This window comes from Lactuca virosa, chromosome 5, assembly GCF_052849685.1.
Source record: "Lactuca virosa cultivar CGN04683 chromosome 5, Lactuca_virosa_CGN04683_v6, whole genome shotgun sequence".
Classification (NCBI taxonomy): Eukaryota; Viridiplantae; Streptophyta; class Magnoliopsida; order Asterales; family Asteraceae; genus Lactuca; species Lactuca virosa.
In genome coordinates, this window is record NC_136430.1 from 29613912 (window position 1) to 29641748 (window position 27837).

General features: G+C 39.2%; 1 non-coding gene across 1 annotated transcript; it reads left to right on the plus strand.

The window, feature by feature from the left end:
- The first annotated feature begins 23063 nt into the window (after positions 1-23063).
- On the plus strand, positions 23064-23170 carry LOC145118036 (small nucleolar RNA R71). Its single transcript, XR_013713020.1, has one exon. It is a non-coding gene; the product is annotated as a small nucleolar RNA R71 (small nucleolar RNA).
- Positions 23171-27837: the final 4667 nt, after the last annotated feature.

Consider the following 27837-nt stretch of genomic DNA (forward strand, 5'->3'; position numbering starts at 1 on the left):
TGTAGCGCGTGCCTCCTCGGCTGTCAACTGAAATGCCCGGCTCCGCACCACTGGAGCCTCTGTCTTGGCCTTCCGGCCATCTGCAACCCGCGCTGTCGCCGAAACCGGCACCGCTGCTGGCGCTGCTGCTGACGCTGCTGCTGACGCTGCTGTCAACCTCGGGCAATTGGCCTTTTTGTGGCCCCTCTGATTGCAATGGAAGCAAATCAGGTCTGTCATCTGTATTGTGGGGGCGGGGGCAGTACAATCCCTGCCAAAATGCCCCGTCTTGCCGGACTTGTAGCAGCCTGACGATCCTGCTCTACAAGCTCCCTCATACGGCCTGCCGCACTTCCTGCAGCGGCTCTGGCCCGGCTGGCCCTTCGACCTAACGTCGGATCCCTTGGGTTTCTTCCCTGAAACCCCTGTAACCTGCTCAGACTCAGCTTTCCTCTTCCTCACATGCTCCAAATCGAGCTCCCTCTCCCGCGCCCTGGCAATCATGGACTCCAGGGTCGGGCAGGCAGAGTAGCTGACATGCTCCCGAATATCAGCCCTCAACATATCATGGTAGCGGGTCTTCCGCATCTCCTCATCCCCCGCATACTGGGGTACCGACAATGCTCTCTCCCGGAACTTGGCGGTGATCTCCGCCACAGTCTCCGTAGTCTGCCTCATATCCAAAAACTCTCATGCCAGCTGCTGAAGCTCTACAGCCGGCACAAACTCAGCTCTGAATCTGGTCACGAAATCTGACCACGTCATAGCCTCGACGGCTGGGGCTCCCAATGAGTCACCAATCGACTCGCACCAGTCTCTAGCTCTATCCCTCAAACGTCCCGCAGAAAAGTGGACCTTCGACCCTTCCGGGCAGAAGCTCGTCAACTGCGCAGACTCAATGTCTGCGATCCATCTCCTGGCAGCGATGGGGTCTTTCACCCCGTGATAATCCGGCGCACCACTTCCACAGAAGTCGTTAAAGGACAGTGTGCTCGTACTCGTCTGGCTAGACGCCATATCACTCCTGAATGCCCGGAGGCGATCCTCCATCAGCTCAACAATCCCTTCCTTGATCGACCCGAAAATGACCGGGGTCGACTCAAGAATGCCTCTCGTAATCTCAGACGCGATGAACTCGCGCAGCCCGTCATCCACCTGCTCGGATCCTGCACCCGAGCCAGATCCCGATCCTGATCCGGAACCTCCTGCTCCATGTCGCGTGGTCACCATGCTGAAAAATACACGCATAAATGTCAGGATCATACATACTCTCGAGAGGTCTAACACACTCTCCAAGTTTCCCGGTTCTGTCTCAACCTTCCTTGATTCGAGTACGGATCCTCTGCTTCCAGTAGTACGGGCCCATACTACCTTCCACATCTATCCGTACTTTCCTCAAGGACTGTCTCGACTTCACCAGGTCCCTTAACCAATATCCCTTTCCATCTAGTCTCATCCCACGCTTTCCTGGGGCACTCTCTGACTTACTCTCCGCCATCAGCTGCACTAGGATTCCCTACTTCCCTTCCCTAACTAGCTTGCGAGTACTGTTAAATAAACGCTCACTAGTTAGTTAAAGTTAGCCAGGACCCCTTAAGCACAAAGCAAGCAGCATTCGTGCATCGAGTAACCGCATCAGGCATAACCTAATCAGGCTATCCTACTGCTGACTAAACAGTCCTAGCATACAGCTCGTACAACAGGCATACAAGGCATCCTCCTAGATCCTTAGCCCTAATCTAGCATGAAGTTCTCAGAATCATATACATTAGGCATACAAAGCATCCTCCTAGATCCTTAGCCCTAATCTAGCATGCAGTTCTCAGAATCATATATCATATAACTTATTATAACAAGTATGGGTATCTTGGGGAAAACTTACTTGAGCTCGGCTGGTCACACGCATCACACACCTTGTTCTTTCTCAAAACCCTTTGACTCAGATTTTAGAAAACCATTTTCTTTGTAAAAATCTTTTAAATCCCTCGATTTGAGTCCAGACACTCCCGAGGGTGTGTCCAAATCCCTCAAACCAGGGCTCTGATACCAACTTGTAACGTCCCAATTTTCAAGTCCAAAAATTTCTTTTAGATTAACTGACTAATAAAAACATTCATAAGAAAATACTGTGAAAACACATCATCTCATAAAACAATGTATCATGTCTGAAAACCCAAGTCATAAAATAATAACATATCAGAGTATAATCCCAGAAAACTCTATGCGGAAATCATATGTGTGTGATGCGCTGCTACATTGCCGGCTCCTTCCCCTTAGACGAAGAGGTACCTGAAACCAAAACTAAAACTGTAAGCATAAAGCTTAGTGAGTTCCCCCATCATACCACATAGCATACAGACATATCGCATACATACTGCCGGACAATTCTGGGGTGCCCGACCTACCTAGTACAGCCATTCTGGGGTGCCGACCTACCCGTGTCAAGCCATTCTGGGGTGCTGACCTACCCATGTCAAGCCATTCTGGGGTGCTGACCTACCCTTCGGTGCTATTAACTGAACCTCGGGGACTATTCCACCCCCTACTGCTACTATCACATATATCATAACGTAAACATGCTGTCAGACGTTTCTGGGGTGTCCGACCTACCCTTCGGTCCTAACAACCGGACTTGAGGACTATTCCCTCCCTACTACCACTATCACATATAACATATCATTCCAGCATATAATCATATCATCACATACTGTCAGACATATCTGGGGTGTCTGACCTACCCTTCCGGTCCTAACAACCGGACTCTACTACTGTCACATATACATATCATGCTAGCATATAACATATCAGGTAGTAGCAAACATAGCAAACATAGACAATTATCACGAAGACAATCATCTATAACAACTCCTACTGGTGGGCCGACATTGTGGCCGTAGACCCACCGCTACTGGAAGGTAACTCACCTCGTACAAGTAGCTGCTGATAATCTGTGCGGGAAACCTCTGTCAGCTGCCGCTCCGGAAATCCTCCGACTACAATCCCCACAAAATACTTAATCAGAGTCTGATATCTAATCTTAGGTTAAAATGACCATTTTACCCCCAACCATGTCCAAGTCAAAGTCAAAGTCAACTTCCAGTTGACCCGACTCGCCGAGTTGGGCCGTCAACTCGTCGAGTCCCTATCTCTTCAACTGTCCTCATCCACGATTCTACTGGTCGAGTTTAGCGACGACTCGACGAGTTCCTCTTCGATATGAACATCGAATGAACCTTCATCCGACTCGCCGAGTTGTATGAACACTCTTCGAGTTCACCTTCATCAGATGAACAAGTTCTGACCTTGACTCGCCGAGTTGTATGAACAACTCGTCGAGTTCATCTTCAATCATAAGGAGATTGCCTTGGACTCGCCGAGTCTGTTCTAGCACTCGTCGAGTCCCATGAACTCCAGGTCTAAAATTAAGTCCAATGCGTTGGGTCACTCTTTCTGTCCTGCTACAACCCTTCTAACACCCAACTGAGTCCTTTTGACCCTCAACAGATATGGGACTCAAAGCCTTGGACTCGTCGAGTCCCAAGAACGGACTCGCCGAGTCGATAACATCCACTCCCTAAATCCTCGATTTCTGATGTATAACACTTGACCAAATGATAGATCCAAGCCCCTAAGCTCGATCTAGCACGTAAAGTTACAAACTTTACGTGCATGCATGGGACTTTTGAGCCAAAAAGGCTCTAAAATGGCTCTAGTGTTGCATGGGGCCTTCCTTGGGTGCAAAAGCAACCCAAATCTACCTTGTGAACCCTTTAAAGACCTGATTCAAAAGCCTCAACCCCCAACCATGTTTGCAATCATGGTTGGTTACCAAAAATGGCTTATAAAAGCCCTAAATCTTCCCAAAAAGGGATTTATCAAATGAAAGAGCAAGGTACAGACTTTATACCTCTCAAAGACTGCGAATGATGAACCAAACTCGAATCCTTCAGTTCCCTCTTGATCCTTCTATGCTCTTCCTTCTTCCTTGTGAACAAAACCACCAAAATCACTCAAAAGCCTTAGATCTTACACCAAAACACTTAGGGTTTGCTATGGAGGGTTTCTGGGAGCATAAAGGGGCGATGGAGGCTGCATAAGGTTGTTTAAATAGGGTGCAAACCCTCAGATTAGGGTTTTGTCCAGTCAGAGCCTACTCGTCGAGTCCGGGACCCGACTCGACGAGTCCATCACTTAAATCCCGCGCCTCATCCCGCTTCTACTCGGCGAGTTGGTCCTTCAACTCGCCGAGTCCAAGGCCAAAAATGCAAAATACTTAAATAAAAATACATACCAAGAACCAGGTGCTACATAGATTCTTAAAATCCAACTCCCAATATGGAAAACATTTCCATATTCCCATTTTGACTATCACTTCTGAACAAGAGCTACCTCTTTTCAGAATATGTCAATATGTCCCTTTCCAAAATTTAACATCATACTTCCAACTGTCCATGAGAAACCAATCTTAGGTAAACCTCAGATTGTTCTCGACAATTGCTTAATCATTTCAGTCATATCCGGTTCTATTCCTTTTTCCCTCTTAATGCTCTAGGCATTTTTGAAAATTTAGAACGGATAAATATCATAGCACATGTGATCGACCCTATACCCGAAGCATACGGTACACGATTCATGATGTCTCACATAAAGACAAGATACTAGATCAGTCTTTTGCTACAATATTTTTTATTTGCCATGTTTTCAAAAATCGACTATGAAGAGGGATGCCGTAATCATAACCGGAATTTGAGAACACAATATATATAGAATTCCCTTATGTTGAACCATTCCAACGTAAAATTCATATATATATTCTTGACTAAAGATGATTAAAATCTCAATCCAATCTTTTAGGATTTGAAATGAAGTATAATCTCCTCTCCCTTAATTATAGCAAACAACCTTTCCCAAGTGAAACTTTTGTTTTCTATAATTAACAATACTTATCATAATTGATTATGCTCCCACTAGCATAATAATTATTTAGCATAACAATTATGCTCCCACTAGCTTTGACATATACTCAGAAATCGACTTGTAGAAATCAATACTTTATTGACTTTCATCACCAAAGTTCAGACTTCTGATACGAGATGCTTCAACAAAACTTTATCTAAGCTTCTCAGATTCATACATCTTTCCTTAGATAGCTCACATGTGTGTCTAAACAATTATGAAGAGGGATGTCGTAATCATAATGTTTAGACCTTTTTGCAAATTCTCACAAGTCCATGTTAGTGTGCTGGTTAACCACACATGCTCCACTAACGACTTTGAGAATGAAAATGTCACAATTGCTATCTACATAAAATCTACTTAGTGAAAACGTTCCCTCACCATCATTTTCATGAATCGGAAAGAAACCTTATGACACTTAGATTTCATGGTGTATATGTTCCTATCCATGTGAATTTGTAGAAACCATAATCATAAGACAAGGTTAGTGACAAACTTAAACTCATATGAATTGAACTCGATCAATCTTGATTTCTTGCCTCTTGGTAGCACAAAGACCCACCATTGCTTCCATGTTGTTATGCACACAATTGAGAACTCACAGAACTCACATACATAGTCAACTTTACCAGAATAGACACAAAAACAAGAATTATGTCAACACGATAGGTTACAAACCTCAAGTCGTGTGCTAGTGATAAACTATAGGTTTCATCCTTGATTAGCTCTTGAAACTTTCAATACCATTAAGACTCCCACTGTCCTCTTGACATATAAGTTTCTCTTTGTCAAGAACCATTCCTTGACAAACAAATATTGAAGAGTTAGTGCGGATTCTTATCAAGATAAACACTTCACACAATTGATCTCAGTTGGTCTTTGTATTATCCAAGACAGCACAACTTACCAATTTCAAATGTTCAAGAGTAGAAAACATTTTAATCTACATTTGATAAGTGTTTTAAACCCTTCTTTATGTCACTCAAGGTTATCATCTTTAAGTATAACTCCAAGAATTGTTTTGGAATGGAGTATGATTCATCTTCTTGATTTTAACCATTCCAACAATTCATGAATCCTCTTCTTAGCCATACAAATGCACTAAGATGTCCTTAGAGAATCAAATTGTGATATGGTTCCATAATCATTAAGATGATCATAAAACATGATACTAAAGTACTCTCCCATCTTTTCAGATTTGAGAAACTTTTATCTTTCTGCCTAATTTGATTCTTTCCATTCGCCCTGCCATACATTGAAACTTTTCCAATGTTTCAGAATTGTACTTAAACTTGTAGGTACAACCATATTTACTAAACTTTAGTAAATCATGACGAATAGTCTTATCGATCTTTGTGGTGGACTTTGACCTGCACACACCCAGTGTACCTGATCCTTTAATCTTTCACCTGAATCACATATACATGTGGTCAGTAAATTAGTCTTAACTTTCCAAAAATGAAAATTCTCATTCATCATGCAATACAACCTGTATGATTCCAAGTTTCGGTCCAATTGAAACTTGGGTGATGAGAATCTTTCCTTATTTAGTAAATTTAGACACTACCACAGATGAAAGAATCAAATTCATTATTGCTAGAAACATAAAAACATTAACTTTCCATAAATGCCATTGCAAGGAGATATAAAATAAAGTAAAACAAAAATTTTATTTATTTATAAAATGCGGGAAATTTTTTTTCCTTACAATGCAACTTTAAATGGAAACTATGCTATTACATATTTCCTAGCAATCTATCATAGCTCCTAAGTAGTAGCTCAAGAATCCGATCTTCGAACCATGCGAATGAAATCCATCTTCGCGATCAGATTCAACATACTCTCCTTTTAAGCTTCCTTCCCTTTGTTTGATCCTGCAAAACATTAAAATGAAACCCAGTCACATCATGTATTAAGAATCAACAAGTAGGAACTTAACAAAGATAGATAATGGACTTACCTGAAGCAGAACCATACATTCTGACTAAAGATCTCAGGTAGTCAGGGCAGCTTCGATTCCAATGTCCCTTTCCTTGGCAATAGAAACACACAGGCTCATCTGAGCGAGCACATAGAGCAGTCTCAGAAATGGACTTTCTCTTATGATCATCACTTTTGACCATGGCCAATTCCTTCCCTTTAGGAGAAGGAATCATTTCTGGGATGTCCATGTCAGCTTGGGAGGCAGACCTTCCAATCAAAGTTGCTTGACCATTGCGCCAAATCATTGCTAATTCAGCAGCAATTAGCAAATAGGTAAGATCTATTTGGGTCATGTCGAGATCTGTCACATAGTAGTCTTTAACAAACTCACTATATGACTCAGGAAGTGACTGAAGAACCCAGTCAATAGCCAACTTTCTTAGGAACCCCAAACCCATCATCCTTAGCCTGTCAATGTGTTCCTACATCTCCAAAACATGTGCACACACTAGCTTTCCATCCTTGTGTTTACTATCCAATAGGACTTGAGTGAGTTTGAACTTTTCAAGTCTTCGAGCTTGTGAGTCGGGGAGAATAATTGGAGGAGGTGGAGTGATGTGTGTTAAGCCAACTAGTTTTAATCCTACTTTTCAATTATGAATTAGACACACAAAGGCAGTGGACCTATCAATTGTGATATAGTTAAATAAGTAGGGTATCGAACTCAGGCAACGGAAATTAAACTAATTACTAATATTATCTAAAACAAATAGTAAAATGGAAGGGGTTTCTCTAGTTTTACAAGACTAGAAACTTAACTAAAACTTACTTAACTAAGCAGCTAACAATTAAATCGCAACTAAATTCAATGATAAAAAGGACTTCTATCTAGGTTCGAATCATTTGATCCTATGGTTGATTTTATGGTAAATATATCGGATTAACTTTTCATTGGTTACCGATTAAGATGATTAGGTTCACGTTCGTTATTGCGAATCCTTAGAAAACAGATTAATTCAAGCAGTGGCCAATTGTCTAAATTAATAAGTTCCCTAGTTAATTAATTCGGGTTAAGTAAGACTCGTAATGGTTAATTGAATTGGTGATTCAATTAACCTCTTGTTAATGGTGTATCACACAAGCTCACGTATTAATTTACCTATTTTCTAGTTAATTCTAGTTTCACATTCGTTATTCCTAGACATATAACTATGTGGTCACATAAATCATATGAAATTAATAACTAAGAGATGTTCATACAACTCAATTCCTGATTTATTAACAGAAAATAGTTGTTATTAATCTTTGAGGTTCTTTAACAAGCTTAGCAAAACAATATCACCAATTAAAATTAATTTTAACCATAAAATCAATCCATATTCACAAAATCATCTACCCTAAACAGAAGACAAAGGTTTTTAGCTCATAATTGCAGTAAAAACAAACTCAAAAACGAATTCAATTAGTTCAAACATGATTCAATCAAAAGCTTAACTAAGGATGAATTAGAATTTGCCTTAATCCTCTTCAAAATCGAACTTAGGGTTGATTCCTCAGCTTCTCTCGGTCTAGCAGTACCTTCAATCGCAATCTGAGTCTTCTAGGGTTTTTCAGAGTGTCCCCATATTGATCTCAAAGTCCCTATTTATATTTTTCTAGAAACAGAGGTGACTCGTCGAGTCAGGGTCCCAACTCGTCGAGTCCCTCATTAAAAATCCGTGTACGGCAAGGACTTCTAGAGCTTCGAGAATCTTCGATCCAACTCGTCGAGTCAGGATTTGACTCGCCGAGTCCTTCTTGTTTTTGGCATTTTTCTTCTTTGTTTCAACTCCCGAACTTCCAACTGCTTCTCCTGCTTCTTTTTGCTTCCGAGCATATCTTTTGGACTGAAAACACAATTTGAACACTATTAAGTACCTTTTATCCATAATGATGGGTTTAGGTACAATAAATAAACTAGAAAACAATTCCTAAGTTCACATGCAACCTACTTTGGATCTATGTTTTAACTATTGAACATACAACTTTGAATTGCAAAACAAGAACCCTAGAGGAGAGAGGCTAATTTCGAAATTAACAAACTAGGGTTTAGGGTTTACATACCTTTCAATTGCTATAGCAAACAATTGATATTCCCTTGATCTTGATCTTGATCTTCTTGGAAGCTTTAGCACCACAAGTGTAATGCCTCTAATAAAATCACACCCAAACTAGCAAGAAGGAAAGTAGAAGAAGAGAGGGGAGAGGGAGTATGCAAAATCTCGGCCTTAGGGTTTCTTCAAAAGAAAGAGTGACCAAAAACATGAACCAGGAGGCTCCTTATATAGCTGAGGGATCTAGGGTTTAAGGGAAACCCTAGTTATCCTTTGCTTAGGGCCTAAGCAAACCCAAGGGCCTTATCCAAGCCCCTATGGACGAAATTATTAGGGTTTCCCCTAAAGATTTCGTCCACCCTCTTCCAAGGGGGTTCTAGAGCCTTCCACTCAACTATTAGATAATTGCAAACTAGTCCCTGCACCTTATAATTAATTCTTTTAACCCCAAAATCAATTCTGATTAATTTCTGGTTAACAATTAATTAAACATAATGATTTCTTATTAATATATTAATCTTTTAACATATTAATAAATCATTTATATTAATTCATTAATCTTATAAATTAATATCTCTCCTTTCATAATTTCCTTGTCCAGTTGCTAGGTTGAGGGCAACCCAAAAGGACTGTGCTGCTATCAATTCAAGTACATACCAATTATAGTTATGGGCTTAGACACCTAATCCAACAGTCTCCCACTTGGATAAGTCTGTAACTATAATTGCTAGTATGCCTTCTAAATTTGACCAGCAAATTATAGCTTCCAAAAAGCTGCTTCCGAACTCTGACCCAGTCAGTTACGTGTCCTAAGATAAGTGATCATATAACCCTTCGTTCTGCTTGATATCCCCAGACAAAATACATGGAATGTAATCAATCTGTTTGTCCAGAATCTATGTTTCCCGATTCCTGATTTGTGATGATGTAGGACTTCTAATCGAACACATCAATTTAGTCCTGGCTGGGCTCAGCACATAAGTCAACACCAAATCATCGAGGGGCCCACAGATATCGCTTTTCCTGTTAGGGCAAAAGGAACGAATAAACGTTGACTCATATGCTTGTATCTTTTACTCATCAAATTATGCATGACAATACGTTTTATAACACCAAGTTACTGATGCGTTTTCGTATCACCAATACACAACCGACTTGTAAATTACAACTCATATATCTTCGTTTCAAGATTATAAGATATTATCGTCTCAGTATTACTCGTGATGAATTCCATGAAGTAATACTCTGAGCGAGGGTTTATCCAATACTCAAATCTCAATTTCTGAGTACTCATGAACGTTGCAGCAATTCCATTGCCATGTCTATCCTTAGACAATCTGCAATCCAATTCATGACAGTCTTAATTCACTACTTACTTCCAAGAGTACGAGCGACTGTGGAGTTTGAATAATCTCATTATTCAGGAAGTAAAACATGCAAAATATGAAACACAATAATAAACAATTGACAAAAGGTAGTCGCCAAACTTATAAATAATACTTTATTATTTAATCACCAAAAGTCAATTACATTTACTTTGTTACAAGTTTCAAAAACTAATCTAACTACTAAAACTAATATCATCTTTCAGTCCTATGCTCCGAGCATGCTGAATATGCTTAGCCCTACTCAGACCCTTTGTGAGGGGATCTGCTGGGTTATCTTCAGATGACACCCTCTTTACTATAAGATGGCCTTCTTCAACTCTATGTCTAATGAAATGGTACTTTCTGTCGATATGTCTGGTCTTACCATGATCTCTCGGTTCCTTTGTCAAGGCAACGGCTCCTTCATTATCGCAGAACAGTTCCATAGGCTCCTGGATGGTTGGAACAACTCCGAGATCCCCGATGAAGTTCCTCAACCAAGCTGCTTCTTTCGACGCTTCACTTGCTGCAATGTACTCTGATTCACAACTAGAATCAGCCACCGTATTTTGCTTGGAACTCTTCCAAGTAACTGCTCCTCCATTCAGTAAAAACACCCAGCCTGACTGAGAACGGAAGTTATCTCTATCCGTCTGAAAGCTGGCATCACTGTAACCATCTACTCTCAAAGTATCACTGCCACCAAGCACAAGGACCCAGTCCTTTGTCCTTCGCAAATACTTGAGTATATTCTTAACTGCTATCCAATGAGCTCTACCTGGGTTTCCCTGATAGCGACTAACCATGCTCAAAGCAAATGCCACATCAGGACGAGTACATGTCATAGCGTACATGATCGATCCGACAGCGGAAGCATAAGGTACACGACTCATGTCATCTATTTCAACATCTGTACTCGGGCATTGAGTCTTACTCAATTTGGTATTGCTCTGGATAGGTAGCTCTCCCTTCTTGGAATTTTCCATACTAAACCTCTTTAGTACCTTATCCAAGTATGTGCTCTGACTAAGTCCAATTAGTCTCTTCTTTCTATCTCTCAATATTCTAATCCCAAGAATATAGGCAGCTTCTCCAAGGTCTTTCATGGCAAAACACTTTCCAAGCCAAGACTTAACTTCTTTCAAGGTTGGAACGTCGTTACCAATGAGTAATATGTCATCGACATACAACACCAGAAAAGTTACTATACTCCCACTAGCCTTGATATACACACAGAACTCATCTTCACTTCTAGAGAAACCAAACTCTTTGACTTTCTCATGGAAGCAAAGATTCCAACTGCGAGATGCTTGTTTTAATCCATAAATGGATTTCTCAAGCTTGCACACTCTATTGGGGAACTTTGCATCAACAAAACCCTCTGGCTGACTCATGTAAACATCTTCAGCCAACTTCCCATTAAGGAAAGCAGTTTTGACATCCATCTGCCAGATTTCATAATCATGAAAGGCAGCTATGGCGAGCAATATCCTAATAGATTTAATCTTAGCCACTGGCGAGAAGGTCTCATCATAGTCAACCCCTGGGGTTTGAGTGAAACCTTTTGCAACCAGTCGAGCCTTGAATGTATGCACATTTCCATCCATGTCTGTCTTCTTCTTGAAGATCCATTTGCACCCAACTGTCTTACGACCTGGTGCACTATCAACCAAATTCCAAACTTGGTTGTCATACATGGACTTAATCTCGCTGTCCATTGCCTCTTTCCACTTGGAAGCCTCTGGGCCTGCCATTGCTTCCTTATAAGTGACTGGTTCATCTAAGTTTACCAGTGTTCTGTCACTTATGAATGTGTCACCATCTGAAGTAATATGAAAACCATACAACTCAGGTGGCACACTCACCCTAGTGGATCTTCTAAGAGGTAATGAGTTATCGATTGGTTCAACAGGAACTGTTTCCTCTGGTTGAGTGCTAGTGTCATCTAAGGTTCCTTCATTGGCTGACTCTTGAATTTCTTCAAGATCAATAGTGCTCCCACTGTCCTCTTTGAATATGAGCTCTCTTTCAAGAAAGACTCCTCTTCGTGCTACAAAGACCACGTTCTCACTAGGCCTGTAGAACAAATAACCAAAAAGACTGCTTTGGGTAACCAATGAAAACACATTTCTCACTTCTAGCTGCTAGCTTGTCGTGAGTCTCTCGTCTTACAAAAGCTTCACAACCCCATACTTTAATATGTGCTAACGAGGGAACTTTCCCTGTCCACATTTCGTGAGGTGTTTTGGCAACCTTCTTTGTAGGGACAAGATTGAGGATGTGGGCGGCTGTCTCTAAGGCATACCCCCAGAAGTGAATAGGAAGCGAAGCCCGACTCATCATAGAACGAACCATGTCTAACAAGGTTCGATTGCGCCTCTCAGCTACACCATTTAACTGTGGTGTCCTAGGAGGAGTCAATTGTGAGACTATCCCACATTCTTTCAGATAGTCGTTAAACTCGATACTAAGATACTCCCTGCCTCTATCGGATCTAAGTATCTTTATCTTTCTGCCCAATTGATTTTCGACTTCATGCTTGAATTCTTTGAACTTTTCAAAAGTTTCTGACTTATGCTTGATCAAGTAGATATATCCATATCTGCTATAATCGTCAGTGAAAGTCACATAGAATCGATTAGCATCTCTTGTAGTTGATCTGAAGGGCCCACACACATCTGTGTGTATGAGATCCAACAGACCTTCACCTCTTTCACAAGACCCTGTGAATGGTGATTTTGTCATCTTTCCCAAAAGACAAGATTCACACATATCATCTGATTTTAGGTCAAATGATTCCAACACTCCATTCTTTTGGAGTTGGGCTATGCGTTTCTTGTTAATGTGTCCAAGACGACAATGCCACAAGCATGCCTTGTCTACACTATTAGACAAGTCAATATTAAGTACACTATTTCCTAGGCTATCAACACAAGTCACTGTTTCATACACACCATTACAAGGCAAAGCTTCAAACATAAAAACACCATTCTTATAAACAGAAATTGAACCATTCAAATCATTAAAAGAATATGTAAAACCTTGTCTGAACAATGCATGAAATGAAATAATGTTTCTCGTCATCTCAGACGAATAGCAACAATTTATTAAATCTAATCTAACATCATTACTAAGCAGAAGCTGATAAACTCCGATCTTGGTTACTGGTGAAGACTTTCTGTTTCCCATGATCAGGTTTATCCTTCCTCGCTCTATCTCCTCACTTTCCTTTAGACCCTGCAAATCAGAACAGATATGAAAACCACATCCTGTATCAAGGACCCATGAACGAGAAGATAATGAGTTATTAGCAGAAATAGTGTAAATACCTGCCGAAGATGGCTTCACTTTGCCATCCTTGATATCTTGCAGATATTGTGGGCAAGATCTCTTCCAATGCCCCTTTTGGTTGCAGTAAAAGCAAACTGCCTCTTTTGGATCAGAAACATGGGGAGTGGAACCATTGGGCTTAGCCTTTGGGCCATTACTAGATGACCCAGCTTGAGCCTTGCTCTTCCAGTTTTGCTTGGGAGGACCTTTCCTCTTTTTCCCCTTTCCCTGTCCAATAGCCAAAACAGGGGCACTCGTAGGTGTGGAGGGTATACTTTTACCCTTCATCCCTGCCTCAGCTGTCTGCAATAAGTTGTGCAATTGGGCCAAGGTCTGCTCAGTATTGTTCAAATGGTAAGTTAGAATAAACTGACCATAACATTCAGGAAGTGAGTTCAAGACCATGTCAATGGCCAATTCCTCATCAAAGTGAATGTTGAGCTTGACCAAACGCTCTATGTAGCGTTGCATTCTTTGCACATGTGACACCACCGACTCCCCATCTTTCATCTTGCAAGCCATGAGTGACTTGACTACTTCAAACTTTTCTTGACGAGCTCGCTTATGGTACTTTTCCATAAGGTCCTTGTTCATCTCGAAAGGCCAGTAGTCCTCATAGTACCTCTGCAGTTCTGGGGACATAGTTGCCACCATGATGCATGCCACTTTGGTAGCATCATCGTAATGTTTCTTGTAGGCAGCAAGATCTTCAGGAGTAGCCTCATTCTCATCAAGCTCTTTGAGCTCCTTTTCAAGAACATATTCTTTGTTCTCGAAACGAAGAGCCATCTTGATGTTGCGCATCCAATCGTTATAGTTTGAGCCATCCATAACGACTTTGGAGCAGATATTGAGCAAAGAGAAGTTTTGGTTGGAGGAGGACGAAGCAGAAGTGTTTCCAGGAGTAGACATCTGAAAAGAAAGAAAGTTTTAGTTAGATTTCAAGATACCTTAATAAAATAACCCAAAGATATAATATCAAGGTTAGGATCCAACTATGAAGATTCACAACTTAGAAATGGGATGCCGAGATCCAAGTGCAAATTTCATAAAGGTAGGTGAATGACGATTCACCAATTCCACCATTAGACGAAACAAACGAAGTGAAATTCCTAATTCTTTTGAGATACATTGAAACTATTCAATGGCATGTTTTGATCTCAGATTATGCTCTTCTATTTGTGACTGGGATGCCGAGGATCACAAACAAGATGTGAATAACCATGCAAATGTGCTTGGTAACCTCATTGTCTTTATCATTAACTATTGATGTGCTGGTAAACCACACACGCTCCATCAAAATGACAATTGTGAGATACCCATTACTACTCTTTATTAGTGCCTTTTAGTGTGCTGGTTAACCACACACGCTCCACTAACGACCAATAAAGCATAATGTGCAATTTCATGGATTAGCATACTTTTCACATTTTTCCTAAAGTAACTAGAGTTGGGATTTTGAAAAATAATGTTCTAGTACTTTCTTTAATATCATTATACTTTTAATGAGAAGTAGTTGTCCTATCAAATCCGTTCTGCTAACGACCCTCCACTAATCAAGGAAGCGGTGGGTGAGAGTGGACACCCATTCAACTACCATTTTATAGGCAGTTTCCTTATACCCCCCTTATAGATTAGCTTCGTGAATGAGGCATACTAGCGATTTGACTGACCATATTCTTATACATATATAATATTAAACTTTTAATTATAATATATATATAAGGTGTGTTTTAAAACATTTTAAAACTTCAAGGGTTTATAAATTTCGAAATTTAAGCTATTAAATTTAAATTTAAATAAACCAATTAACTAGATTTAATATTTATCTTTTAATTAACTATTAATCAAATTATTAAATCTTGTAAGGATTATCTAATTAAATTAATCCATTAATTTAATCCTAATCCTTATCCCTCTAAATTTCGAAAAATAGGGTAAGGATAATTATCCAATTAATCTAATTAAGTAACAATTATCCAAAACAAGAAACCCTAAAACTTCTAAGCAAATTTCGAAATTTACAAGGGAGGAGGCTAGGGTTTTCAAAACCCTAACCCTAATTTCGATTAGGGTTCTTTGGAGGCTAGGGTTTTCGAAAAAAACCCTTTGATCCAAAACCCTAGAAATCGAAAATTTGGCCTTTAGGGTTTAATAGCTATAAACCCTAATTTGCAATTCAACAATTGTAGCAATTCAATTTAAAACAACAATGGCTCTGATACCACTGATGAGTTTAGGTACAATAAATAAACTAGAAAACAATTCCTAAGTTCACATGCAACCTACTTTGGATCTATGTTTTAACTATTGAACATACAACTTTGAATTGCAAAACAAGAACCCTAGAGGAGAGAGGCTAATTTCAAAATTAACAAACTAGGGTTTAGGGTTTACATACCTTTAAATTGCTATAGCAAACAATTGATATTCCCTTGATCTTGATCTTGATCTTCTTGGAAGCTTTAGCACCACAAGTGTAATGCCTCTAATGGAATCACACCCAAACTAGCAAGAAGGAAAGTAGAAGAAGAGAGGGGAGAGGGAGTATGCAAAATCTCGGCCTTAGGGTTTCTTCAAAAGAAAGAGTGACCAAAAACATGAACCAGGAGGCTCCTTATATAGCTGAGGGATCTAGGGTTTAAGGGAAACCCTAGTTATCCTTTGCTTAGGGCCTAAGCAAACCCAAGGGCCTTATCCAAGCCCCTATGGACGAAATTATTAGGGTTTCCCCTAAAGATTTCGTCCACCCTCTTCCAAGGGGGTTCTAGAGCCTTCCACTCAACTATTAGATAATTGCAAACTAGTCCCTGCACCTTATAATTAATTCTTTTAACCCCAAAATCAATTCTGATTAATTTCTGGTTAACAATTAATTAAACATAATGATTTCTTATTAATATATTAATCTTTTAACATATTAATAAATCATTTATATTAATTCATTAATCTTATAAATTAATATCTCTCCTTTCATAATTTCCTTGTCCAGTTGCTAGGTTGAGGGCAACCCAAAAGGACTGTGCTGCTATCAATTCAAGTACATACCAATTATAGTTATGGGCTTAGACACCTAATCCAACACATAATATGTAAATAATTAGCTAATAAATAATGGAAATCTATACTAAATATATAGCTAAATATGCACATATCAAAATACCCCACACTTGACTTTTGCTTGCCCCCAAGCAAAACTGAATTTTAACATACTAAAACTACATAAGACAATCCCAATCAAACCCAACCATTATGCCAAGACCGCAACGCATGCATTTGTGTCTAAAGTTTTTCCTAAGGACCCCCCTCAATTCTAAATACTCACAATCCTCATAAACACTCGCCCACTTCTTTTGAACAATGCTCATTTTATGCATCCCTCCTAATCCATCCGCAGAAAACCTCCTAGCCTCAAGATATTTTTGGTTGAGCAACCCAAGCATACATAATCTAGATAATTACAACTTTTAGATACCACAATGGAGCTTTTGAATTCTTAACTTTCTTTGATCTTTGATCTTCAATTTGTACTTTGAACTCATCACCTTTTTGTGTGATTTTTGCTATCTTCAATTTTTGAATTTCTTTAGAATTTTTGATCTTCATACTTTATACTTGAATGCTCCAAAAATTCTAACAACTTTTTGGTAATTTCTCTCTTTTATTTTTCATGTAACTCACTTTTTTTTCACTCAATACCTACATGCTTAAGCAGGGGCACTCAACTTCAACCTTTATTGATTAAAGATAAAAAATTTCCTGGATACATTTCTGGTACACGATGCTAAACATATTGCATCCCTTAAACTAAGCGAGGTTATGTTTTTGTCCTATGATTTCACTAGAATAAAGGGGGCCACAAATGCACTATAACGTGTATAGGCTCAACTCAACATTTGGGTCTTCATGCAATCATCAAACATAACACTTAGCATGATTCCTAATTGCTTTTTACCAAAATTTTCTACATTAACCTAGCAATTTTTATGCAAAAATTTCAAAATTTTCAAAATTTAACTAAAATTTTAACTATTGTAACCAACCCTCTACCCCACACTTAATTCATGCAATGTCCTCATTGCATGTTATGCATGATTAAGAAAACAAAAGCGAAAAGGGAATTGGAACACACTCCCCTGGAATAGTAGTGGCGAGGTTGATATTTCTTCTTTTGAGCTCCATCTCCAGCTGACTTTGGCATGGGAACAACTCATCCATACCTTTTGCGTCATATCGTGTGTGGTTAGCTCCAAATATGCAGGAAAATCCCTTGGAAAGTTCCAGGAATCAATCTTAAAGATAATGCAGTCAAGGGGCATATAAAATAGCATCAAATTAGTAACTTTAGAGGTGCAATGATAAACAACACGTCGAGTGGAATGGCGACTCGTCGAGTAGGAGCGGGAAAATACAAATCGTGAAATTACAATGGGACTCGTCGACTCAGTATGTGCACTCGGCGAGTCCATCGCTGTGTAATGAAAATATATTCTGCTTTAAATCCGGCTGCTGGTGTGCTGAAGTAACATCAAAAAGACACTTATGCCCTTCTCTTCTTCAGTATCTACACACTCTTCAACCCTCTCTTTAAAATCGGACTCGATACTTAAACTCCATTCTCGCTCACTTAGATTTGATGCTTCTATGAAACGACTCTCTAGACTCTTCATTTGCAAACCCATTATCCAAATTCTGAAAAAAAACTAAAACAAACACGTAATAAAAAGGAAAAACAAACCATAAACAAATCCTAAATTACTCATCCAAACCAAACAAAACAAACAAACAAAAACAAACAATAATGAAAAATTGTTTTAACACAACCAAAATAAAAAGGATAGAACTTCAATCTTCATCTTCTTCCTCCTCATCCTCTCCATCATCATTCCGCGCTCCACTCCCACTCGCTCCGCTCCGTCTTGTGTTTATCCTCTCCTCCCAAGTAGGCACATAAGGAAATTGACCCCCGTCCACATGTTGACTGTTGAAGTGATTAAACAATTGGATAAAGGACCGGTTGGCAAAATTCAAGCTCCCCCCCCAAATCATCTTGATATCTTCTTCCCTCCTCATTTAAGCACTCCGGGGGTATCTCATCTTCGACCGGGATCACCGGTGGATCGGGATGTGCTTGCTCGTGTCTCGGCCTTACCCTCCTTCCCGGCTCCTCGGGTCCTATCACCGCATCATCATGAGGAATAGCATAATGGCCTCCTCCATAATCTTCAATAATTGTGGCTCTTCTAAAAAGAATAGGATTAAAAGGAGGGGTCGGGACCATCCTCATCAAGTTCCATGCTCCTCTTTCCATTAACCCATAGGATTTGGCTAGGCGGGTCACAAACATCCCGCCATTGATCTTTAAAGTTTTGCGATCCTTGACTGCCCCCCCCCCCCCCCAGCTAAATAAGACGCCATGCAGTACGGAAGATTGCAAAAAGTATTTGGAGTAATAATACTCCATAAGTAGAAAACATCAAGGTTAGGAACCTTGTCATCATCCTTCCGCATGTTGATTGTATTCGCGATGAGGCGGTGAATCAATCTATGAGTGGGAGATCGAATATTCCCCTCTTGAGCGGACTTGGGGATATAAAATTTGTTAGCAATGGTGTTCCACCAAGTGGAACCCACAATACCTTTTGGGAACTCCTTATGGCAATGCTCAAGAAATGTGCCAAAAACCTCAGTAGACACCAATTGTTGGTCGTAAATACCCAACCTATAAGCTAGTTCCACCATACTACATCGGCGAAATTCACCACCAAGGCAAAAAGTGACAATTCCCGGGTAGTAATAATCGTTCCCTTCACGGAAATTGATGGTTGAGAAAAACTCCCAACACAACTCCTTGAACACTGGTTCTTGAATGTGGAATAGCCGGTTCCATCCATCACAAGTGATGGATACCCCATCATTCATAAAGACTTTGATAAGATACGGAGCCAACTCCTCTTCATAACGAACTCTTCCCAACCATTCCCAGTCAATTGCATTGGGTACACAAACTTCTTTCTTCTTAACTTCAACTAGCTTCTTCTTCCATCTTTTCATTGTGGATTCCGAATCAATTCTTGGAAAATTTAACCAAGGATGGTCTCCTTGGCTACCCCTAGAGCTTTGTCCACCTCTTGAAAACATTTTATGCAACATAAGAAAACCATACAAACCAGAAAACACAGAAACATTAAAAACCAAAATATGGGACTGCCTTCCGGGACCGACACGTTGAGTCCACGAACAGACTCGGCGTGTCGCAAGAACTGCTCGAGTCGAATGTCTGAGATTTATCAATTCATCCAACAAAACTCAAAATTGGTCCCAGGGGTTTGTCTCGGGATGCATAATAAGTATAAATTCACAATCAATTGCATCTATAACATCTTATTTAGACAAAGATTAAAAACCCTAGAATCCTAATCAAGTCAAAGGAAACTGGTTGCAACAAATTGGGATCAATATTCTGCAAAGATTAAAGCTTTAAGAAGATTATAAACAAAAGATGTTACCTCGTTAGAAGAAAGTGAAAGAAATCAAGAAAAATGGGATGAGTTGCTTGAGAGAATCTTGGCACGTCGAGTATAGGAATGTCGGCCGTATGAAGTGAAAATGTTTATCAATTAGGTTAAAACCCTAATTTTATAGATATGTAAAAATTATTTTTTTTTTCAGTAATTTTGATCGACTCGTCGAATCATCGGTCAGACTCGCCGAGTCAGGTCGCGAAATTATTTCCTTATTTAAAAAAAACACCGCACCCCACACTTAGGCCTTAATTATCCTCAAGCAATCAATTACGGATGAATATTAAGATTGAAAAAAAACTAAGTAATCCTCACGAAACCAAAAACGAAAAACGAAAAAGAAAAGAAAAGCAAACTCTTTTGACGGGTTGCTTCCCGTTAAACGCTTCTTTTTAAGGAGTCATTAGCTGGACTCCTTCCCGCTTTACGTTTCTGCTGCTTCCTCCATTGGGATCTCCTTCTTTAATTTTTGTACTTTGTATTTTGTCTTGTACAAGTAGATTTTTCTCTTGTATGCCCTCTTCAATTACTCCATTCTCGTCCTTACAGTGATTTCTTCAACTTTACTCTTTTTCCCTTTATCGTGCTTATTTTTCTCCACTCTTTCCTTTTCACGCTCCATCGTTTCCCTTCCTTTCTTATCTTTCTTGATTGCTTTTTTGGTCGTTACAGAATACAGTGCTTTGAAAGTGAAAACTTCACCCGTAGTAGAGACAATGGCACGATGCTTGGTTCTTTTGCTTTTGATTGACATCTCTTCTCGATCTAGCATATGTGATTTAATTGAAGAGGTATGATTACTACCATTCACATTTTTAAGATCCCCTTTATTTTTCAAACTTCCTCTATCCTCCTCTTGAACAGCCGCATCATCCTCCACAATTGCTTCAAGAAAAGACAAATGTGCATCCTCAAAGTCGATACGATTTTTAACAGCCTTGTTTCTCTTAAGAGGGTTCTTCAAGTAATCATGCAAAATTTGCACATCTGGTTCACAAAGGGTACTAATGGCTTGCAGACTAACATGTCCATCAGATTGGGAACTTTCGCAGGTACTCGTCGAGTCAGCAGATACGACTCGGCGAGTCAAAGAATCTTCAACACTTTTGAGGTTTTCTTTGCAGTCAGCTTCCTTGACCAGCCTTTCTATCTCCTCCAGATCTCCCTTGGCATCAAAATTCTCTTCCAAGGATAATAAGAATTGGTTAGGATTGACCTCTTGCAAGTAAGCAAGTTCTCTCTCCAATACGTCATCATCTAAAATTATTGAGGAAACCTTATCTTCTTTTGACTGTTTGGGCTTCTCCTTTTTCTCTGCTTCAAAAATTACCGAATCATCTCCCACCCTTAATGTTAGCGTAGACTCACGCATGTCTACCAAGGCACAAGCGGTATTAAAAAATGGCCGTCCGAGAATGATCGGTACTTTAGAGTCCTCCTCCATGTCTAATATTATAAAGTCAACCGGAAATACCAATTTATCAATTTTGATAAGGAGATCTTCACATACTCCCATTGGATGTATTATCGTTTTGTCGGCTAGACGAATCTTCATTTGAATAGGCTTTGGGATTGGAAGGTTTAACTTTTGGAAGAATGAATATGGCAAAATATTAATACTCGCACCCGAATTCGTCAATGCTCGTGTGGTCATTATGTTCCCAAATTGACAAGGTACGGTGATGCTTCCCTGATCGCCCCACTTTTCTGGGAGTTCACTTAGCACTATTTCAGCAACTTCTTCTATATTTCTTCTAGTGGTAAAGTGGTTTTTAAGTAAACTACCATATTTCGGTGTTTATAATATTGTTTCAACAAACGGAATATTTACTTGGAGTGCCTTTATGTGCTCCATAAACCTCCTATATTCTTGAATCTGCTCATCAGGAATGGCTCAGCTCGGGAATGGCAAAGAAGGTCGGTAAGGCTTCAAAAGAGAGCATCTTTCGTTATCAGGTCTTCGACTCGTCGAGTCCATGTTGGTGACTCGGCGAGTCGAGTCGGGTTGACTCGAATTCCAGTTAATTTCTTCTTTTGTTCGCACCTTGTCGGGATTCTTTTGGATAGAGGTCAGAGGAGTGAAAATTGGCTCAGAATCTATTGTTATTACATTCACGTGCGCCATTCTTGGATTTTGCTCGGTATTGCTAGGAAGTTCACCGGGTGCTCTTTGGTTTATTTGTTGTGCAAGCTGACCTAGCTGTTTTTCAATGTTATGAATAGATGCTTGTTGATTTCTAAGCATATTTTGCTGATCGTTCATCATGGATTGATGTTCTCTAAGCATATTTCGTTGCTCTTTCATTTCAGCATCTGTATCATTATGCCTCTTCTCAGACGCGGCTACAAATCTTGTGAACATATCCTCCAAATCAGACTTCTTCTCTAGCACCGGTTCCTCTTTTTGATAAAAACCTCTTTCTTTTTGCTTATACTTCTCCTCTTTTGCCTTTTTGCACTCATCATATGGGAGCCATTCCTTCTTGGGTTTTCCCCAATTTTCATCGTACCTATCACCACTTGAGTAGCACACTTGTGCTTTCCGGTTCCCGTTCTCGTCCAAATCACAGTCTCTAATGAGATGAGGCCCTCTATAATTCTCACAACCAACCCTTATGGCATGGATGGATTGGTCCATTTTAGTCATTCTTCGATCCAAACCCTCTAGTTTAGCCATCATTGCTGCCATGTTATCACTAACTGAGTTCACCACCCCTCGAGTCAAGTCATTTCTTGGGTTGTGATATTCTCTAGAGTGCTTAGAGAATTCTTCAATTAGAGCCTTTATTACTAGAGGTGGTTTCTTTGTGAGTGGTCCTTACGAATCAAGGAGTTGCCTAGTTGTCACATTCACTCCATCATAGAAAATGGAGACTTCTTGTTGGCTGTTTAGATCGTGATGTGGGCAATTCCTTAGTAAGCCTTTGTACCTTTCCCACGCCTCATATAGTGACTCTCCAGCGTGTTGCTCAAAATTAGCTATGGCTTTCTTCAGTTTGGCTATCTTTAAGGGAGGGTAGAATTGATCAATGAATTCTTCTTTAATCTTGGCCCGTGTGGTAATGGATCCTGGAGGGAGTGAATTGAGCCAATCTTTCGCGGCCCCCTTAAATGTGACTGGTAGCTTACGTAGCAAAACAGTGTCGCGAGCCACATTTGGGACATTGAAGTAGTCGGCTATGTCATTGACTTCGTCAAGATGCTTGTATGCGTCCTCGTGATCTTTCCCGTAGAATGGGATTTCCTTAAGTTGAGCAAGTATGTGGCCCTTAAGTTCAAAGGTGGCAGTTACAGGAATTGTGGGTTGCACAAGTCCCGGACCGGTGTCGTCACGCATCCTTTTCTTCCATTCACCTATGGGAACTTCATCAATGTTAGCCATGGGGTTAGCTAATTCGCCTCCAAAATCGCTTCCTTCTTTGGATTCGGTTTCTTCCCTTTCAGTTTCGTACCCGATATCGTCCTTGTTTGGGTCTTCGTTTGCCTCAGAAAAATTGCTGGATTCTCCCACTTTCTTGTTCTTTTTCTTGCTAAAAACCGCTTTTAGATTCTTCAACGGTGAATTCTTCGACGTTGCGGTTTCTCCTACGTTCTTTCCTTTGTTTTTCCTCAAGGTTGCTTCCGGGTCTTCAAGCGGTGGAATCAAAGGTGTAACTCCTCCTCTGGTCATAAACGAACTGCAATTAAAATAGAAAACACGCGTAAAAAGAAAAAAAATAAAATAAAAACTAAACTGAGTTTCAGCGATAGACTCGTCGAGTAGCTTTGATTGCTTTCGGTGAGTTCAAGGCGAAAACAGAAAAAAATTTAATAAAAATCCTAAAAACAGAAAACTACTAAAACTTGAACTAATGACTAATTTACTAAAAGATAACTTTGTGCAAGATAATTCTCACACAAAGGATCGATAATACTAGAATTTAAAATTAATTTTTGAACCGTTCCCCAGCAACGGCGCCAAAAACTTGATGTGTGTTAAGCCAACTAGTTTTAATCCTACTTTTCAATTATCAATTAGACACACAAAGGTAGTGGAACTATCAATTGTGGTATAGTTAAATAAGTAGGGTATCGAACTCAAGGAACGGAAATTAAACTAATTACTAATATTATCTAAAACAAATAATAAAATGGAAGGGGTTTCTCTAGTTTTACAAGACTAGAAACTTAACTAAAACTTACTTAACTAAGCAGCTAACAATTAAATCGCAACTAAATTCAATGATAAAAAGGACTTCTGTCTAGGTTCGAATCATTTGATCCTATGGTTGATTTTATGGTAAATATATCAGATTAACTTTTCATTGGTTACCGATTGAGATGATTAGGTTCACGTTCGTTATTGCGAATCCTTAGAAAACAGATTAATTCAAGCAGTGGCCAGTTGTCTAAATTAATAAGTTCCCTAGTTAATTAATTCGGGTTAAGTAAGACTTGTAATGGTTAATTGAATTGGTGATTCAATTAACCTCTTGTTGATGGTGTATCACACAAGCTCACGTATTAATTTACCTATTTTCTAGTTAATTCTAGTTTCACATTCGTTATTCCTAGACATATAACTATGTGGTCACATAAATCATATGAAATTAATAACTAAGAGATGTTCATACAACTCAATTACTGATTTATTAACATAAAATAGTTGTTATTAATCTATGAGGTTCTTTAACAAGCTTAGCAAAACAATATCACCAATTAAAATTAATTTTAACCATAAAATCAATCCATATTCACAAAATCATCTACCCTAAACAGAAGACAAAGGTTTTTAGCTCATAATTGCAGTAAAATCAAACTAAAAAACGAATTCAATTAGTTCAAACATGATTCAATCAAAAGCTTAACTAAGGATGAATTCGGATTTCCCTTAATCCTCTTCAAAATCGAACTTAGGGTTGATTCCTCAGCTTCTCTCGGTCTAGCAGTACCTTCAATCGCAATCTGAGTCTTCTAGGGGTTTTCAGAGTGTCCCCATATCGATCTCAAAGTCCTTATTTATATTTTTCTGGAAACAGAGGTGACTCGTCGAGTCAGGGTCCCAACTCGTCGAGTCCCTCATTAAAAATCCGTGTACGGCAAGGACTTCTAGAGCTTCGCGAATCTTCGATCCAACTCGTCGAGTCAGGATTTGACTCGCCGGGTCCTTCTTGTTTTTGGCATTTTTCTTCTTTGTTTCAACTCCCGAACTTCCAACTGCTTCTCCTGCTTCCTTTTGCTTCCGAGCATATCTTTTGGACTGAAAACACAATTTGAACACTATTAAGTACCTTTTATCCATAATATGTAAATAATTAGCTAATAAATAATGGAAATCTATACTAAATATATAGCTAAATATGCACATATCATGGAGGAAATGAAGCATGATGTTGTGGGACATCATCTTCAAGAGGAAAGCTTGTTCCAAGAGATTTGGGAAGATCATACTTGTCTGAACCAGACATCTACAATGGGAGAGATTCGAGTTGGTTGATTTAAAATCATTAATATAACACCCAATAGGAAATATTAAGGCTAGGACCCAACACAATATTTTATAACTTGGAAGAGGGATGCCGTAATCCAAGCTATAGAATATTTGAAGGTAGGTGAATGACGATTCATCAATTTCCACCATGAAAAATGAAAAAAAATTAGGTTTTAATTGGTTTGAAACTCCTAGATCTTTTGAGATTCACTGAACCTTTCAATGGCATGTTTCAATCTCGATTGTGTCCTTCAGATTTTCTGACTGGGATGCCGAGGATCACAAAACAAGGTGTGAATAACCATGCACATTCACTTGGTACCCTTAATATTATCACCTAATCAATGTGCCGGTTAACCACACGTGCTCCACCGATCTATGATAAACATTAAGTCACCTGTTGCCATCCTTACTACTCCAATTTAGTGTGGCGGTTAACCACACACGCTCCACCAACGATTTGGTAAGGTACAAAGTGTAAATTTCATGGGTTAGCACCAAATTCACATTTTCCTAAAGTAACTAAGATTTGGGATTTATAGAAGGTTTAGTTACTTTATATTCATCATTATACTTTTAATGAGAATTATAGTCCTTGTCCTACCCGTTCGGCTAACGACCCTCCACCAGTCAAGGAAGTGGTGGGTGAGAGTGGACACCCATTAAGCTGCAATTTTATAGGCAACAACCTTAAAACCCCCTTATAGACCGGCTTCGTGAATGAGGCCTACTAACGGTAAGACCGACTTGCTCTTATACATATATATTATTAACTTATAATACTATAAAGTATAAGGGTTGATTTTTAACTTTTAAAACTCTAAGGGTTGGAACTAAAGTGTGTGTGTGACTTTACAAATTCCAAAACTTGAGGGCAAGTTTTGAACAATTTCAAAAACTTTTGGATTTTCATAACTTATGAGTAAGGTTTAAAAAAAACTTTTAATGAAGAGACTCTTGGACATCCATAACTTGAGGACAAGTTATGGAGTCCATAAAACTATTTATGATGAAAAAGACTCTTCAACTTGTGTAACCTATGGTTTTTAATGGGCTTTAAAAGAAAAACTTTTGGTAATCCATAACTTGAGGACAAATTATGGATTCCATTAAAACACATCAAGATCAAGAATTAACTAACAAACAATTTGCAAATAATTCCTATGATCTAACAAAACTCATAAGTTCATGAACATCCATATCAATAATTTTAAGAATCATATGAACACATATAAAACTTGAAATTTTGATAATAGCCTTTGAAATTGGATTAGCATAATCATTACAATATCAAAAATAGGTTTTATAAGTCCAAAACAGTTTAGTGTAATGATTCTAGTCCAATTCCAAGTAAAAAAACTCGAAAATCTGCACTCAGGGCCTCCTACTCGTCGAGTGCATGAACCTACTCGACGAGTAGGATGAAGATATGCTTGGACTCATCAAGTCCCCCTGTGGACTCGGCGAGTCCACTGTCCATACAACAAGATTTTTTTTGATTTTTCAACAGCTTGCATCAAGTATTCAAGAAAACAAGCGTAGGCTTTGATACCACTGTTGGGTTTTGAGCATTCTAACACTTCTATAGTGTACATGAAACCCTATAAACCTTGGATCTATGTTTTCTCTAAAATACATGCAAATAAGAATTTCCAAGGTTTACATCCTAACTAGCATGGCATGGGGAACTTGAATCATAAAATTACTAGTAGAATGACATGCATTTTAGTAGTGGTTGATTGCTTGGAGTTTGAGAGCCTAGCACCAATAGTGTCGATGCCTCAAATGGAAATCACAAATCACCACAAACTTTGGAAACTCTTAGAGAATAATGCACACTCTTGAAATCGGCCACCACTCTTGTTCACACACAACTAGTGCCAAATCAAGTGCCAAAGACTCCTTTATATAGTGTGGGGAATTAGGGTTACATCCATGTAAACCCTAATACCCATGACCCTTCCTTTCCAAGGATTCATGGTTTAAAAGCTTCGTGGACTATCCATGGACTCCCATGCATGCCAAGCCCATTCCAAATGAGTATTAGCCCACACTTATATAAATACAAGATCCCATATTAAATTAGTCACCTTTTTGATCACCAAATTAATTCTAAATTAATTTATGATCAAATACTAATTAAATAATATGATTTCATATTAATATATTATAACTTATAATATATTAACAAATCA